Source organism: Fulmarus glacialis, unplaced genomic scaffold (assembly GCF_000690835.1).
Source record: "Fulmarus glacialis isolate BGI_N327 unplaced genomic scaffold, ASM69083v1 scaffold6538, whole genome shotgun sequence".
In the NCBI taxonomy this organism is placed as follows: Eukaryota; Metazoa; Chordata; class Aves; order Procellariiformes; family Procellariidae; genus Fulmarus; species Fulmarus glacialis.
Window position 1 is genome coordinate 8,064 of NW_009226228.1, and position 14,526 is coordinate 22,589.

Consider the following 14,526-nt stretch of genomic DNA (forward strand, 5'->3'; position numbering starts at 1 on the left):
ACCGTTTGGGTTTATCAAGTTACCTTTTAGAATCCTTATGTCCAGGTTAATGTGTGCCAGTGGTCAGACAATGTTTCCCTCCAGAAAGCTTCCTTCCTGTTTCTCCTTTTGATAATGAATGTTTCTTTTATTTAATATGAATTGGATTGGGCTCTGGCTGAAATTCCTGATGGAAAAGCTATTGTGATCTCAACAGTAAGATACTGAAGTGCTTGTAACAATCTTGGGAATGGCCAAAGCTGGAAGAAAGGAAGACATTCTTTCTCGATAATAGTGCTGCAGATTAAGATTCCAGGCTCAGGGTGTGTAGTGGGAATGATAAATGGATGCAGAACAGTACTTTACAGTGTCACTTTTGGAGTATAACAGTAAAACATGTTCTGGTCTTCTCTCCATTCTCACAGGCACATGATACTGCAGAGCTTCACAATCAGAAGTAAAATCAGCTGGACAGTTGCCTCCTGCTTTCCTAAATAGGTAAACGTATTAGAAACAGAAACAGGGGCCTACCTACCTCATTCCTGTAAGTAGCTGTAAATATTCCCTCCATCCCCCAAATTAGCATCTATCATTTAGTTGTTTTGAAATGCTGAGCATAAGGACCTTGCAAAGAAAACAAGAATTTAATTTGTTTTCTGATTGACAACAATTAAGTGTAGCCAACCAAAGAAACCAACTGAAATTATTAACAGGCTAACAGCATGCCTATTGCCAGTGGTAACATAGAGCTGATGGATGATGCAGTGTTACTCATTAAATGAATCTTTATCTGAGCTTCCTAAAGCTTGGATGCTAAATAAGTTCCTAAAATCATCCATATTATTGCCATGTTAAACTGATGCAGCAGTTGATCTGTCACTGTAGAAGCTCTGTTTTGGGCTTAGTTCTTTGCTTTCATATTTCTTAACAGTTCATTCTGTAATAACATGGTGAAACCCATTGTGAGACTTAAATGGAAGATCCCCATAATAATAACTTTGGTAAGGACAGTGAACTGAACAATACATTTGATAAATAAGTGGTGTTTAACTGCTGTAAATTGCCATTTACTTGCTGACTTCTCTATCCTTTTTTCAGGGAGAAAGTGGGTTTACTGGTGTGGATGCTTGCCTTATTTATTTCACCAAAATGAGATAGGGCATGTAGGAGAGAAGGGAGATTTTTGCAAGTAGAGCCTACCATGGTGAGTGGATTTTGTCCCTGCTTCTGCTACAGAATTTCTCAGTGATGCTAAATACATTGCTTAAACCAAACATTTCACACAAATGTTTCTCCTTCTCTGGAAGTATGTTATGGTAACGCTTCCTTGGCAGCAGTGCTGGACTGGGAAGTTCATCCCTACTGCTTTTTCCTCCCGTGCCACGTGGAGTCCACAGAACTACTTGAGGGGACCTTCAATAAATTAAAGCTAAATGGAGCTGAAAATAATTAATTTCTACCATGTACGTGAGAAAAGTATGAGAAACCGTGGTCTGTATTCTTCATTTGACACCACAGGGTCTGCCTTGAACATTATGCTGAAAATTAAGTACATGGGAACTAGATTTTTAATTTTGAGTTGCTAAATAACCTCTAAAATTGTAATAAAGCGCAGGGACTCAAAATTAATAATGCTTTTTAAACTAATCTGTCTTCCTTGGCTCCACTTTCAAAATAGTATAGTAAATGCACACCTTACAGGCACATTCTTAATGTTATGTGAGACATGTATGTACTGAACAGATGAGCATGGAAGGGAAGAAAAATATCCTGAACCTCCCTTCAAGAGGTTCCAAAGGTTACAGTAAGTTAAATTCCTGGGGCCACACTTGCATGGTCGTGTTCAACTGACCATTTGAAAAACTGCTGATTAAGTGAGCCCTGTCAGTTCTGCAAAATGTTTAAAAGCAGGGATCTTGAATGAAAATACCAGATTGAGGATATAATTAAAGATTGTATTATAATGCTTCGCACAAGAGAACTGAATGAAAATTCTGCGTTACTGCATTTACTAAATTTGACCTACAGGGAGTTACAGCCAGAATATTCTTCTATCAACTTTGGCTGTGCATACCATTGGGGGAACCATGGCCTCGAGGCCATGCAGTGTTCAAATTTTCTATCAGTCTACTTTTTTTGCTAGAATGAACAATGTGTAATAATATCCTCATATGGATATAGAAGAATTCTGTGCATGTCTGTGACTTCGGAAGCTCTAACTTTTTTTTTTGTGATCTGTCGTTATTATATTTGACGTGCATGAAGTGTTCTATAACATTTTCATAAAGAGCAGCAGTAATGCTATTGTGAGATTTGCCCCCCTCCCACTGATGTTGGAGGCTGGGTCTTGTTTTTTTTCACTGCTATGAATCCTAATAATTTTTTGATTATAACATGGAAGTTCAATGCTTAAGGATGTCAGGATAACAAACTACCTAGTAGAAATTGATTTTTCCATTACTGCAAATGTATGTTTCCTGTCATTGTTCACTGTGATTGTGAAGGAGTCCTAACAGAATTTCTGTTCTGTTGTAGTTCATAGCACTGCAGCATGGAAAATGTATCTGCCTTGGTGTCTTCTTTTAATGGATTTAATTTGTTACTAATTTTGAAGCTTAACCTTGGGTTTGAAATTCACTGTAAACAACTTTTTTCAACAGCAATGGGGACTAATGAAGCCTATAGTTCACATAGGTGCATTGCCTTTGTCCCCACTCCTCATGACAATAATTCTCTCTCTCTCATGACTTCCCTTCTTTGTTGCCTTCATTTCTTCAGGTTTTCCTAGACTCCCACTTCTGTGTTATCCCAGTTCTCACACAGGTCTTCTCAGTGCCTTGTAAGGATGCACCAGGTCAAGCTTCTGGGCAGAGGCTTCCCACATATTGCACACAGAGATAGGCTTGAGCACTTGTGCATCTACGAATATGACAGTTTTGAGTTAATTCAGAATTAATTTAAACAAAAGCAAATATGGTATCTTCTTCTATTGTTGTTATAAATTCTAGGAATGATTCCTGGAACTGCAAGGGAAATTCTTCTTAACCTTTATCTGTGTGAAATTTGGTAACTTTATCATGACCAATTTCCATGAAACATGTCGACTTTCTCTATAGTAGTCTATAGCACCTTGTAAGATGATTCGGTACTTATGACCTACTAATTGCATTGGATCCATTGCAAAACCAAATCTATCCGGTATTTGCAAGCTGTATCAGCTTCACAAAAGGTCTTCATATAAACAATGTTTTGACTATATATTTTAACCATGTATTCCTTAAGCTGGAGCAAAGAGGAAAGCCTTATTTAATACTAAGTGGAGTCAAGCATGCTTCCTGCTCTAGTCTAAGCACCTAAATCAGATGAAAGTTATGAAATACATGAGCTGGTGTAGAACCAGTTAGAATTGGGCCTGGAGTGTAAGAAAGAGAAATAATTTAAAAATGGATCTAAATGTTTTTATTCATAAACTGGTTAGTTGTGATGAGCATCTAGAAAGCTGCTGGGAATATTATGGAAATGTGATGCTGTTCTGAAAACAAGGAAACACATTGTTGGGCAGAAGAGGGGGAGTGCCAAATCTATGAAAAGGTGTGCAGTTCAATTTTTGTTAAAATCTACAGTACGGTAAGAGGCAAGTGTTATGAGGCCACTGAGAGGAATAATGCTTGTTACCCTGGTATCTCTGATGACCGGCTGGTCATAAGGCCAGTCTGCAGAGCCTCCTTCAAGAGTTGCATGGATTTGTGATGGTTTGTCTGACTGTGGTCAAGGTGTGGCTGGGTGTTAATGCCCTTCAGAATGGCTTTAATAAATGCTATGCAGATTTTTGCATGAATACTTTATTTGTGTTGTTAGATATAGATTGTTAATAGAAAATGCAAATACGAGGAGAGGAGGTTTTTAGCTCACTCCAGTGTCAGGAATAGGATTTGGAAGATCAGACAGAACTTAAAGCTCTCTCTTACTAGGACTCTTAGCTTTAAAGTAGATGTTCTTACATTTCTTTTAGGTGTCTTGATTCACACTGTACCTTACTGAGAGTTTTTAATAACTATTTATTCTATATCAGTCAGTATTGAAACTTCAGCCCTATAGATGTCAGGAAATTCAGCAGTGTTTCTCATGGCTAAATTCATAGCATCTGTTTTCTGGTTTGCTTTACAGGCGGGCCTTTTCATTATTGGATAATAAAGAGATACGAACCTAGCCACTTGCAGGCTATGAAAAAAAAAATCTTTCTATTGGATTATTTCTATGTTTATTTATTTATTATTCAGGATTACGTGAGCATGTATCATGAGATAAGTTGACCATGAGGAATGGATGAATGGGGGAGGCAGAGCTCAAAAATATCAAGAGAGCGCTTCTAGCAAAACTTAGGGAACATAATGGCAGGTTCATGGTATTTCAAGTAGAAAGGAATCAGAAAAAAAATGTGAAATTCAAACAGAAGAAACGTCTAAGCTAGCTAACTCTAAGCTTCTCTTGCCTCAATAGAATTATTTTTAATACTTTTGATATTTCCCAATCTCTTCTAAAAATAAGAAATTTGTGTGGCAAAGATGGTGAATAGTCATCATTGATCATGGAGTTTAGGGCAGACTGTTGGGTGACAAATTGTTCTGTCTTCTTGCAGGTGCTGGTTTTAGCTGCCTTTGAAATGGTGTATTTTTCTACTAAACTTTTCTGTTTAAATTGGAGATGTGCTTTTAAAGCCTGAACCATAACCTTGTTCTGCTACTGGCATTAGTCTTCAACAGGGCGATTGTCAGTAGCAGAGTTACGAGCTTTCATAAACATTGTACTGCCAAACCTTAGAACAGATTTTGAAAATAAGATGATTGGAAAAATGTCATTAACTTGCAGGTGTTACGAAGCTTGGAAAAAATCAGAAAAAAATAATAGAAAACATGGATTTTGTTTGGGCTAAAAAAAAAAAAAAATCAGTCTCTCAATTCCAGACGTTAAAAAATAAAGCCTGCAAAGTTCTTTGGAAATTTATTTATTACGTTATGCTATTGCAATTTCAAGGGAAACTCTTACAGAACTCAGTAAAGTTATTAAATGCAACATTGTATTTCTTCTTTTTGCTTACATTTTGGTCATCTTAACTGTCATCAAACTTTGGGGAGGAATAGCATGAATTTGAATCAACGTTTTAATTGGATTAAATATTTTTGAGCAAAGGATGAGGATTCCTCAGTATTTCATTATTTTTAAATATTTATATCTCAATTATTAAATTAGTCCAGCAATATGTCTGGCGTAAAGGAAAAATATTTAGGTAATCAAATAAGAAACCATGCTACTTGCAGGTATGCTTCTTTTTCATAGAACAGAGTGCTGGAAAGACATGTATTTTCTTTTTGTCTCCTTATAAGTCCTTTTGTAACCATTTGAAATGAGAGAAGCATTGATTTTTTTCAAATTCATTGCAAAGTAGTGATAAATACATTTGTATTTAAAAAAAGGTCGGGGGCCCCTGTTTTGGTGGCAGAAGAGCAATGGCACAAAAGAACATTGTCTTATAATATGGAGTTCTGAAATGAGAGAGCGCTAGATGGTAGCAAGAAAATGCCCATGTTACAAAAAAAACGGGAGTACTTGTGAGCTAACCTGTTTATCCAAGAACAACCACCAATGCAAATGCTTGAAGTGATCTCAACTGTGAAATGTCTCTCAAAGAGATGAAAAAGGTATCCTTGACCAATACTGCTTTGCTTTTTCTGTCTTAAGTATAACAGCTGAACGGACAGGTTGTACAGTCTGCTGTTAGCTTTGTGCTCTCTTGTGCTTTGGCATAAACTGTCTTGTTTTTCTGCTACACTGTTCTATGAAGTCAATAGACAGTCATTCAGAAAGAGCTGGATTTCTACATCTGACAGTTGTGAAGTTTGTTGAACATACAGTATTGATCTGGGGACCTGAAATTGTTTTTGTCAGTTCTTCTGTTGTCTTTCCTTGTTGAGTTGTAATTATACAAATACTATCTGATACGGTTTCAAAAGAAAATTTTCTTCAATACTTTCAGGGGATGGAGTAAGAAGATAAATATAGACCTGGGTATCCATATTCAGTATCCATATATTCAGTTCAATACTGAAGAGTGGAGTGTTCTTTCTGTCCACACAGATTCTGAGTAATAAGATTTTGATACAGTCTAGAAAAAGAGAGATGACAAAAATATTTCCTTACAAGCAAACCTTCATACCAAATACGTGTAAACAGACTGGATTGTGTGTGGATAAAGTCAAGCAAAGAAGCACAAGTTAGAATTTCACGAATCTTTCTTTTCTACTTTCAAGCCTGAATTCTGTCCAGATCCTGGTTGGTTTTTTTTTTTGTCTCTGACTACTAAAGGTCTCTTCTTGAATATAGATTCTTTGTCTGTCTCTCCCTTTCAGAAGTGGGACTTGATGTACCAAACTATCTTAAGGCTCCTGAGCTATTGCGAAGCTTATCAGTTCTCTCTATAGCTGATGCACAATTTTTTTCAGAACTCCACCCTCCTCTGTGGGAACTGTTTTTTATTTAAGCTGTTGAGGATTAAGAATGATCTTAGTAAAACCTTTGGGATTTTTGCTGAGAATTTCGTAAGTATCCAGTTCGATCATGGAGAAAAAGCTGTATCCAAGTGTTGCATATAGAATGTTTCCTCTGGAACCATTGTCACTTCAAAAGTCCTTGTGAGTTTGGACACTGCACTCAGCATCTGCAAGTCCCTGTCTTTCTACACAGGTGTCAGACTAATTTTATTTGTCCTTGCCAGATCACCAGCACTGAACAGATTGCATTGCTCTGTTCTGCTGGGGCAAAGTCAATCCACATTAATGGCTTCTTTAATCTTTTAAAAGTGATTATTTTATTCGGGGCAGTGACTCCAGCCAATTCCAGTCTCTTGATAGTGATAGTGGTCAAATAGAGATAAGCAATGCCTGCGTAAGACAAGTTAGACTCTAATCTTTCCACATTTTGTGCCTAATTTAACTGAAAAAAAATTTGAACTTGCTTCTCAGGAATCATAATTTTGCATGGTTCATGTGGTTTACCTTCTGCAACCTTGATTTCAGGTAATACTGCTTAGCACTCTATGTGCTGTTATGTATCTAATCTAAACCAAATCTATCTGATGTGTCTCATCTATGCATCTGAAGTACCTAATTCTATAGTATACTTTTGTTAGATTTTGCTTTTCAAGGACTAGAAGAGCAGGAAATTACAGTAGACCAGGGAACCTGCAAATCTGAAGAAAAAGGAGGAAATTAAATGATCTATTATTCCACCGTATGTTGCCGATCTAAAAATCTTTTGATGGCAAAATTCACTTCTAAGCATTTAGTAATTTGTTGCAAAAATAGATCCTTCTTGGATATTCCTTTTACCAACTTTACAGAACTTATTTCTCTGTGTGTTCCCTGATGCACGACTTGGAAAAGAAAACCCTGGCTTAGATGGCTGGAGCTAAAAGTCACAGATGCTGTTGTGTTGCTGTCTTGAAACCGTAGCTTGTGCTGTGTAAGCCCTTCCGTTCCTACTAAGCTCAATGTCTGCTTTGACAAGGGGGTTTTCTGGGTTGTAAATAAGCCCAGGTGTCTTTCACCCTCCCCCCCAATGCCTATTCTGGGCTCATCCTCTGCAAAGCATGCTGATAACTTGTTTTACACATCTGCATCAGATGTCTGCTGTCTCCCTCAGGGCTGGTGATGGCATCACCCAAAGCATAACAAACTACCGCTTACAGGTTTTTAGGAAACTGCTTTCTTTGGGGTGTAAGCAATGTCCCAGAACTCTCCAGTAATGAGGAGGTGGTTATCAGTAGAAAACAAATCTCACTTTTAAATTTCTGATGCAGTTAATGTAACTTGTACTCAGAGTGGTAGGACGGAAATGTTATTTCATTTTATTTAAGTGTCATCTTGGCTATTGCTGTGGTAGTATTTTTACAGAAGTATGTTGGCTTGTTATAGAACAGTGCCGTTTGGTTTTGCAAATAATGGGGACGCATTACCTGTCACTACAGGCAGCTTACTATTTAAATTCATTGTTTGGCAGTTACTGTTAATTTTAGTCTAATTTAAGACTATGGACTATGATTGTAGTCTATTTGAATTTCAATATTGAATTTGTCTTAGGAATCCTCATTATGACACAATTAATAAAGACTAACTGCTGTATTAGGATACTTGGGCTGCTCTGCCTAACATAGTGGAAGTAGAAGTGTGTTTTAATTACAGGCAATGCTCCATCATTTTGGGATTTAATTGCTAGTTGGATTGGTTATATTAATAACTGTCTATTATGAGACAATTTTGTTACATAATAACAACAATATTGTTATTGTATGAGGTACATATTGTCAGTGAGTGCAAACATGCAGCTTTCCTTTTTCAAATGTAGAAAACAAACGTTCTAGTTCATGCTCTTTACCTCTGGTATATGCCTTTACATGTTTCATTACTTACTTTATCAGTGTGAACTAGACTATTTACTTAGTCCTCATGAAATCAAAATACTTTTGCTAATTACCAGAAGTAGAGTAAAATGCTTCTAAGCCCTATTCCATAGTGAGAAATGAGATTCATCCTTTTTTGTACAAACTGTATAAATCATGTTTTTTACCACTGAAAGAAGCCATGTCTGTAAGGCAGTAACTTCACACAGCTTTTCAGGCCAGTGTATCAAAAAAAAATTCATGTCTTAGTCGTTTCTGTCCAAGGTAGATTTTCATGGAATTCCAGGAAATTTTTGTGTTGAAGATTCCTTTTTTGCAGTAAAGCTGTGTTTTTCCAAGGTAGGTAGTTCTAGACCTGGATGAAAAGAATTAAATGTGTACTTTAAAAAAAAAATATGTGTTCTCACTGGACAGTCCAATCATCAGGATGTATTTTTAAGAAAAAAATACTGACTGGTTCAATTTAGAGCAAGAGTCTGTCATTCTAAAGAAATCCATCTTAATCTATGAAGGCGTTAATATATTGTAACATGGAAATAATCAAGATAGAGCAGCAGAAGGATACAGTTTAAACATTTCATGCAGTATAAAGACTTTTATAGTACTTAAACACTCCTTTTATAGTTATTTGGCATGAAGTCCATGAGAATTTCTATTCCATTGTTTTTACTGTTAATAACATGATGCACATATTAACGTAGCAGTGGCTACATGGATGTGGCTACATGATGAAAATATCATCTTTGTCTCTCTCGAAGTATTACTATTTTAGATAAGGTGATTAGAAACTCCAAGTTTCTAATGTATTAAACCTTTAAAATCAGGACAGTTCAAAATAAATATGTCATGTATTCTAGATGCTGCATGGGCTCTGTAATAAATTTTTAGTGTTGCAGAACCAAACTGTATCCCAACCTAAGTTCATTCAGATTCACATACTTACAAGTAAATTAATGTAGTTTTGGATCATCCCTCTTGCAAGGACAAAAAGAATTTCAGTAAAATTAGAGAGAAACTATCCATACCTGATCTCTCAGTTCTATTAATGTATATAAGGGCAGAGAGCATATGGATGGAGAAGTTGGTACTGTTTGTATAGCTAAAAAAAGAAGGAGCCAGTTGATAGAGAAGACAGGGAGTAACTCCTTTCCAAGTAGATCATCTCCTCTCACATTTCTTCTTGAATTACCTCCATATATTTCAAGCATGAAAAGCTAATACTGTTGGTTTCACATGGATGTTAAAAATCTTTGGAAACTTTATCCAGAGAGAGTAAAATCCTTTTGAGTAACTAAAGTAAGTTTCAGTGTAAATTAGACCGTTAAGATTCTAAAAAATCTCTTCAATGGAGCAGTTAATTCTTTACAGAGGACTAAAGGATCTTTAACACTCTTATAAGCTGAAATGACATTTGGCAAATAGTAGGTTTCAAGACTGAAAAGGGTCAAACACATACTGTGGTTAAGTTCCAGACACTTATGTCCTGGTCACGTTTTGCTAAACTTGGAACTGAGTCAACATCCTTTGCAAAATGTGTACTGCATGTAATTATGTTCCATATATTGTTTCACTGGAGGCTATGAGATTTGGCTGTTTCATTTGTGTTCTTAAGTTATTTATTGTTGCTGTATCATAAAAATGAATTGTGCACTGGTGGTGTAATAAACTAACAAATGTCTTATTTGTCTTATTAAACAGGTAGGGATTAAAAGGATGTCTTATTAAAATATCTTCGTTGAAAAGTTGCATAAGTAATTGGATAAGGTTTTATAGTGATGTATTTTATTTTTTGAGGGAGTGATCTTAGTCTTCATGCAGAAATTAAGAAAGATTTGCGTTCTTTTCAATGATTGTTGTTAACAGAGATTTTAATACATACAAAGAAATCGTTTCAATAAGTTTTTTCATTGATTCTGAAAGCAAGTGCTGAATTGCTCAACACTATGATGGAATGAGACAATTTGTTAATACACTTCTGATTCTTGTGTCCCCTCTCACCAAGGGGAGATGCCACCCAAAAGGACGCCAGTTGTCTCTTCTCTGTATCTCTTGCTTGGTGAAGCCATGCTAGTCACTACCCCTGGTTATCAAGAACAGCTTTTGTTAGTAGGAAATGACAGGACCTTAAAAATACTAAGGGATGCTTGTGTGTTCTTGAATGCCATCTGACTTACCTACAATACTTCCTGTGAAACAGGGATACTGTGTAAGTTGCTGAGGTTGGAACCTCAGAGAGCAGTAAATATAACAAAGTAGATGACTGTCCAGTTACTTTATCTGTTGTATCAAATCTTTTGCAGTATAGGAAGGACAAGCAATGGGGGAATTCCCAGTGTGGCACTAAAAATAATAGAAAAATATGTCTTATTCATTAGAAAGAAATAAGAAAAGGGTGTAACACATTCTAGTATTTATGCAGGTGACTTTTATTTGAAAGGAGCTAAGCAGAGCTGTATGCAAAATAGCTTTCTTCTTCCTAAAAGTTCAGCTTCTAAAAGCCCAGCAATTAAAAAAAGGGATTATAAGTGATTAAATTGGTTTGGTAAACAGCGTTGTAGTGAAAACTGAGATGCACTGTGCCTGTTAATTTCCAGGCCATGTTCTTGGACCAGTGAGACAAAATCTCCAATTTCTCTTGCAGTTACTGATAAATAGGTATAACATTCAGCTTCTTCAAAGAAAGAAAAGTGATAAAATAACTTCTGCTGCACAGGAAAAAAAAGATATCTCCCTGTCCTGCAGTGTAAGGAAACAGTAATATATGTATATTTAGTATATAATTGTTGGTACAGATATTTAATACTACACTACCGTTTCTTGTAATGTCTGAATTCATCCAATGTGTTGAAAAATTGATTGCGATTTTTAAGCAATTTATGTTACAGAGTATTTATATGATGTGACTTTAACCATCTTCCTGGAATTAAGAACCTAGACTCCCAAAATAGTTAATGGAGACTCCAAAGCGCAACTAGAGCACCTTAGTAGAGCCTATCTACATCTGTTAACTGTCCAGGGAGAACTTCAGATCTCCATTTGGAGATTGACTTGTTTGGCACCAGACTAGGGGTTTTGAAATTCTTGCACGGTGTTTTTGCCATCTCTTGGTAAGAAGAAAGGCTGACTAAATAGGTAAATCTTCAACTCTGCCATTGAGATCTACAAATCAGGGTTATACTGAGATGGAAATGAAGTTTTGAAATCAGACATCACTGGATAATGTCATGCTAGCAAACTCACAGGCATGCAGTCTTGAACTGATACCAAGTGTCATGAAAAGGGGAATTGTTAGCCTACTTTTGTAACAGTCTCTCTAATGAGACTTATGCCCATCCATTTGTGTATCATTCTTCTCAGTTCCCCTGAAACCATTATACAATTTGAAAAACAGTTAGAATTGGCAAAGTTAATAAAATTCTTACAAAATTTGTGAAAGTCTATGACTGGTGGAGAAGAAAGACTGAAACGAGAACCGTACTGTTTTCTACACTGTTTGACAGCAGTTGTCTGGACAGTCTGGTGCATACATGGTTCTGGACTAACTCTGGAATGTGCTGGTGGCTGCAGAAGTTTAGGGTATTAAAGGACAGAAATCCAAAGAAAACGACGCTTTCTTCTTTCTGCTGCTCACAAAACAATTTCCTGCAAAGCTGATAGGATTTTCCAAGTAAGTTTTCTACATGTGGAATTGATTTATTGATTCTGTGAATTCATAGATGTTAACTGTGCCTGAAAGCATGCTGGTATTTGTGTGTTGTTACTGACTGAAGGCAGATAGATGGGTCCAGACAAAACTGAAGAGTTCGGCACCTGCAGCATTTAGAGCTGCCTCCTGTTTTGGAAAAATGTTGGAGCTATTTGTAAATCCAGAAGGTCACAGGACGGTATGTTGCTTACCATGCTTATGCTTGTTAGTGCAGCTTCTGGTGTGCTCTTATAATGGACTTTATTCCTAGCTTTCACAATCAAAATGCTGTTTTTCTTTTTTTTAAGGCCTGGTGTCCTTGTGCAAGAATACTGAGTATTTTTTCTTCACTGAAGCAGTGCAGCAAATTGCAAATGATGTATGAAACTTAAGTATTTCTCTTCACTCTTCACTACTACTCTTCAGACTAAATAGTATATGTTGTGATGTTTGGTATTTTAGTCAGCTTAGTCATGTCCAGGAGAAAGTTGCCAAAGAGCCAAAGTGCTATAAAAACTAAACCCCAAATTTCATCTTTACGCCTCTACATATAGTAAGAAAGGTAGCTGAAAAAGATTTCAGCATTTTTTTCAGACTGTTTGAAATATAGATGCGGGAGAAGAAAAGCGACTGCAGTTCCTCCCTGCTCTTCCTTACCCCCATTAGCACTCTTTAGAGCAATATATACGCTGCATTTTTCCTGCATTCAGCCAAGGCAAGGTGAGTCTATTGACCTATCTGCAATCCTTTCATGATGAACATTACTTCATTACTACTTCTCCATGTTAGGAAGGCGAAGTGATACAATTCGAGCAGGTCAGGTCATTTCCTCAGCCAGGTTTCTCCAGTAAGAAAGTTAATATACTTCAGCTGTGCTAGTCCTTAACTTTTTGTCTCCATGTGGAAAAAAAGGCCCTTGCTGAAGTCTTTGCCTCCACAGATGCATGCGTCTTCATCTCAGTAGTGTTTAATGGATAGATGAGTTCATGGAAAGAACAGAGAACAACGTGAGGAAATCTGTCACTTAGTAAATTCTTGTGGTGATTTGGAAAAGGACTGATAGGTTCAGGAAGTCTTCCAAGGTCAGCTTTCAGTGGTGACACCAGCTGGGGTGACATTCTATGAAGTATCTGACTTTCCAGAAGTAAAGTATTATGGGAAAATTTACTGCTTATCTGTAAGTAGCAGTGGCAATTATAATATAAATTCTCTGAATGTCTTTCTGTTTGAGGCATGCTACTCAGAGCTTTTAATTCTATCATGTGAATTATAGAGAAAATACAGAGCCAGATTTTCAACCTCCTGCTGGAGGTTGTTTACATAATTTTAGGCCTTTTGGCTATGGCTTTACTTTAGGAGACTGATAGTCTGATTTAATCAAGCGGATGGGGATTTGTATATGTGGAACAGATACTAAGTTATATAAGCTGTGTAAAAAATCACAGGTCAGATTCAGGATTGTTTGAAGTCACCCAAATAGTTCTTTGCAGCTAAATGTCTTCTGGATGAAATCTACTTGTGAAAGTGGTGTTTTTTCTTCCTTTTGGTTAAAGCCTCTAGTCTTTAGAGATCATCATCATCATAGAAAACATTGATGTTATACATAAGATAATAGTAGCTGCTGTGTAGTTTGATTTGCATATATTACGTTGCACATAACCAGACCTATTTCTATGTTAATTAAAACACAAATACTGGTGGTATGAGCTTAGTTCAGATCCAAGTTTAAATATTTGACTAGTTGATGGTAGTGACCTTCTTCTCCTGACACTACTACTTTGATGCTAGTGCTTGAAAAAACAAATTATTATCCACTAGATAAAGTTCAGCTTGTACCTTTTTACATTATTATGAACTCCCCATAGATGGTTTGCTTTTCAGTCTCTACTGACTGCAGCTCCAAGAAATTAGCTCATTCTGTCTGGCATGAAGTGGAGAATAATGCTGGTTAATTGACTGGTTCAGCAAACTGAAAAGCAAGAGGTTTTTCCAAAACGTTTGTAAATAAGAGAAAAGCTGTCTCAGATGAGCAAATACTGCACGTATTCACTGTCTGGCAAACTGACTGATTTGGTGCAAAATGACTGATATAAATTATAAAAACGTAATTTTTCAAATAGGTTTCTGCAAAACTAAACAGGCAAAGGAGAGTAACCCTGTTTCTCTGCCTCTTGCACTGTAGTTGGTCACTTGTTAAACCACCATTTTGATCAGCTCATTTAGTTGCTTTTTTTGCAGGTGATCGAAGAACATGGTTTCAAGCAAAATCTTTGTTTTTTTCTCCCTCCCCCCCTTTTATGTGGTTTATAGTCTTGCCTGTTTGTTGAGCATCTGTCTTACCAAACACTACTGATCTGTTGTTGTGGGACCAACTCCCTGCATCAAACAAGAGGTTTTCTCTCTTTCC

At 36.6% G+C, this 14,526-nt stretch overlaps 1 protein-coding gene across 1 annotated transcript in view; it reads left to right on the forward strand.

Annotated features, from left to right (window-relative positions):
• Positions 1-401: 401 nt before the first annotated feature.
• The window catches only part of LOC104080358 (OTU domain-containing protein 7A-like), a gene marked incomplete at its 3' end in the record, with an annotated part of 77,439 nt that continues 63,314 nt past the window's right edge, over positions 402-14,526 (forward strand). Inside the window, exons 1-2 of the mRNA XM_009582730.1 lie at positions 402-477; positions 1,078-1,183. The remainder of the gene's footprint in view (positions 478-1,077; positions 1,184-14,526) is intronic.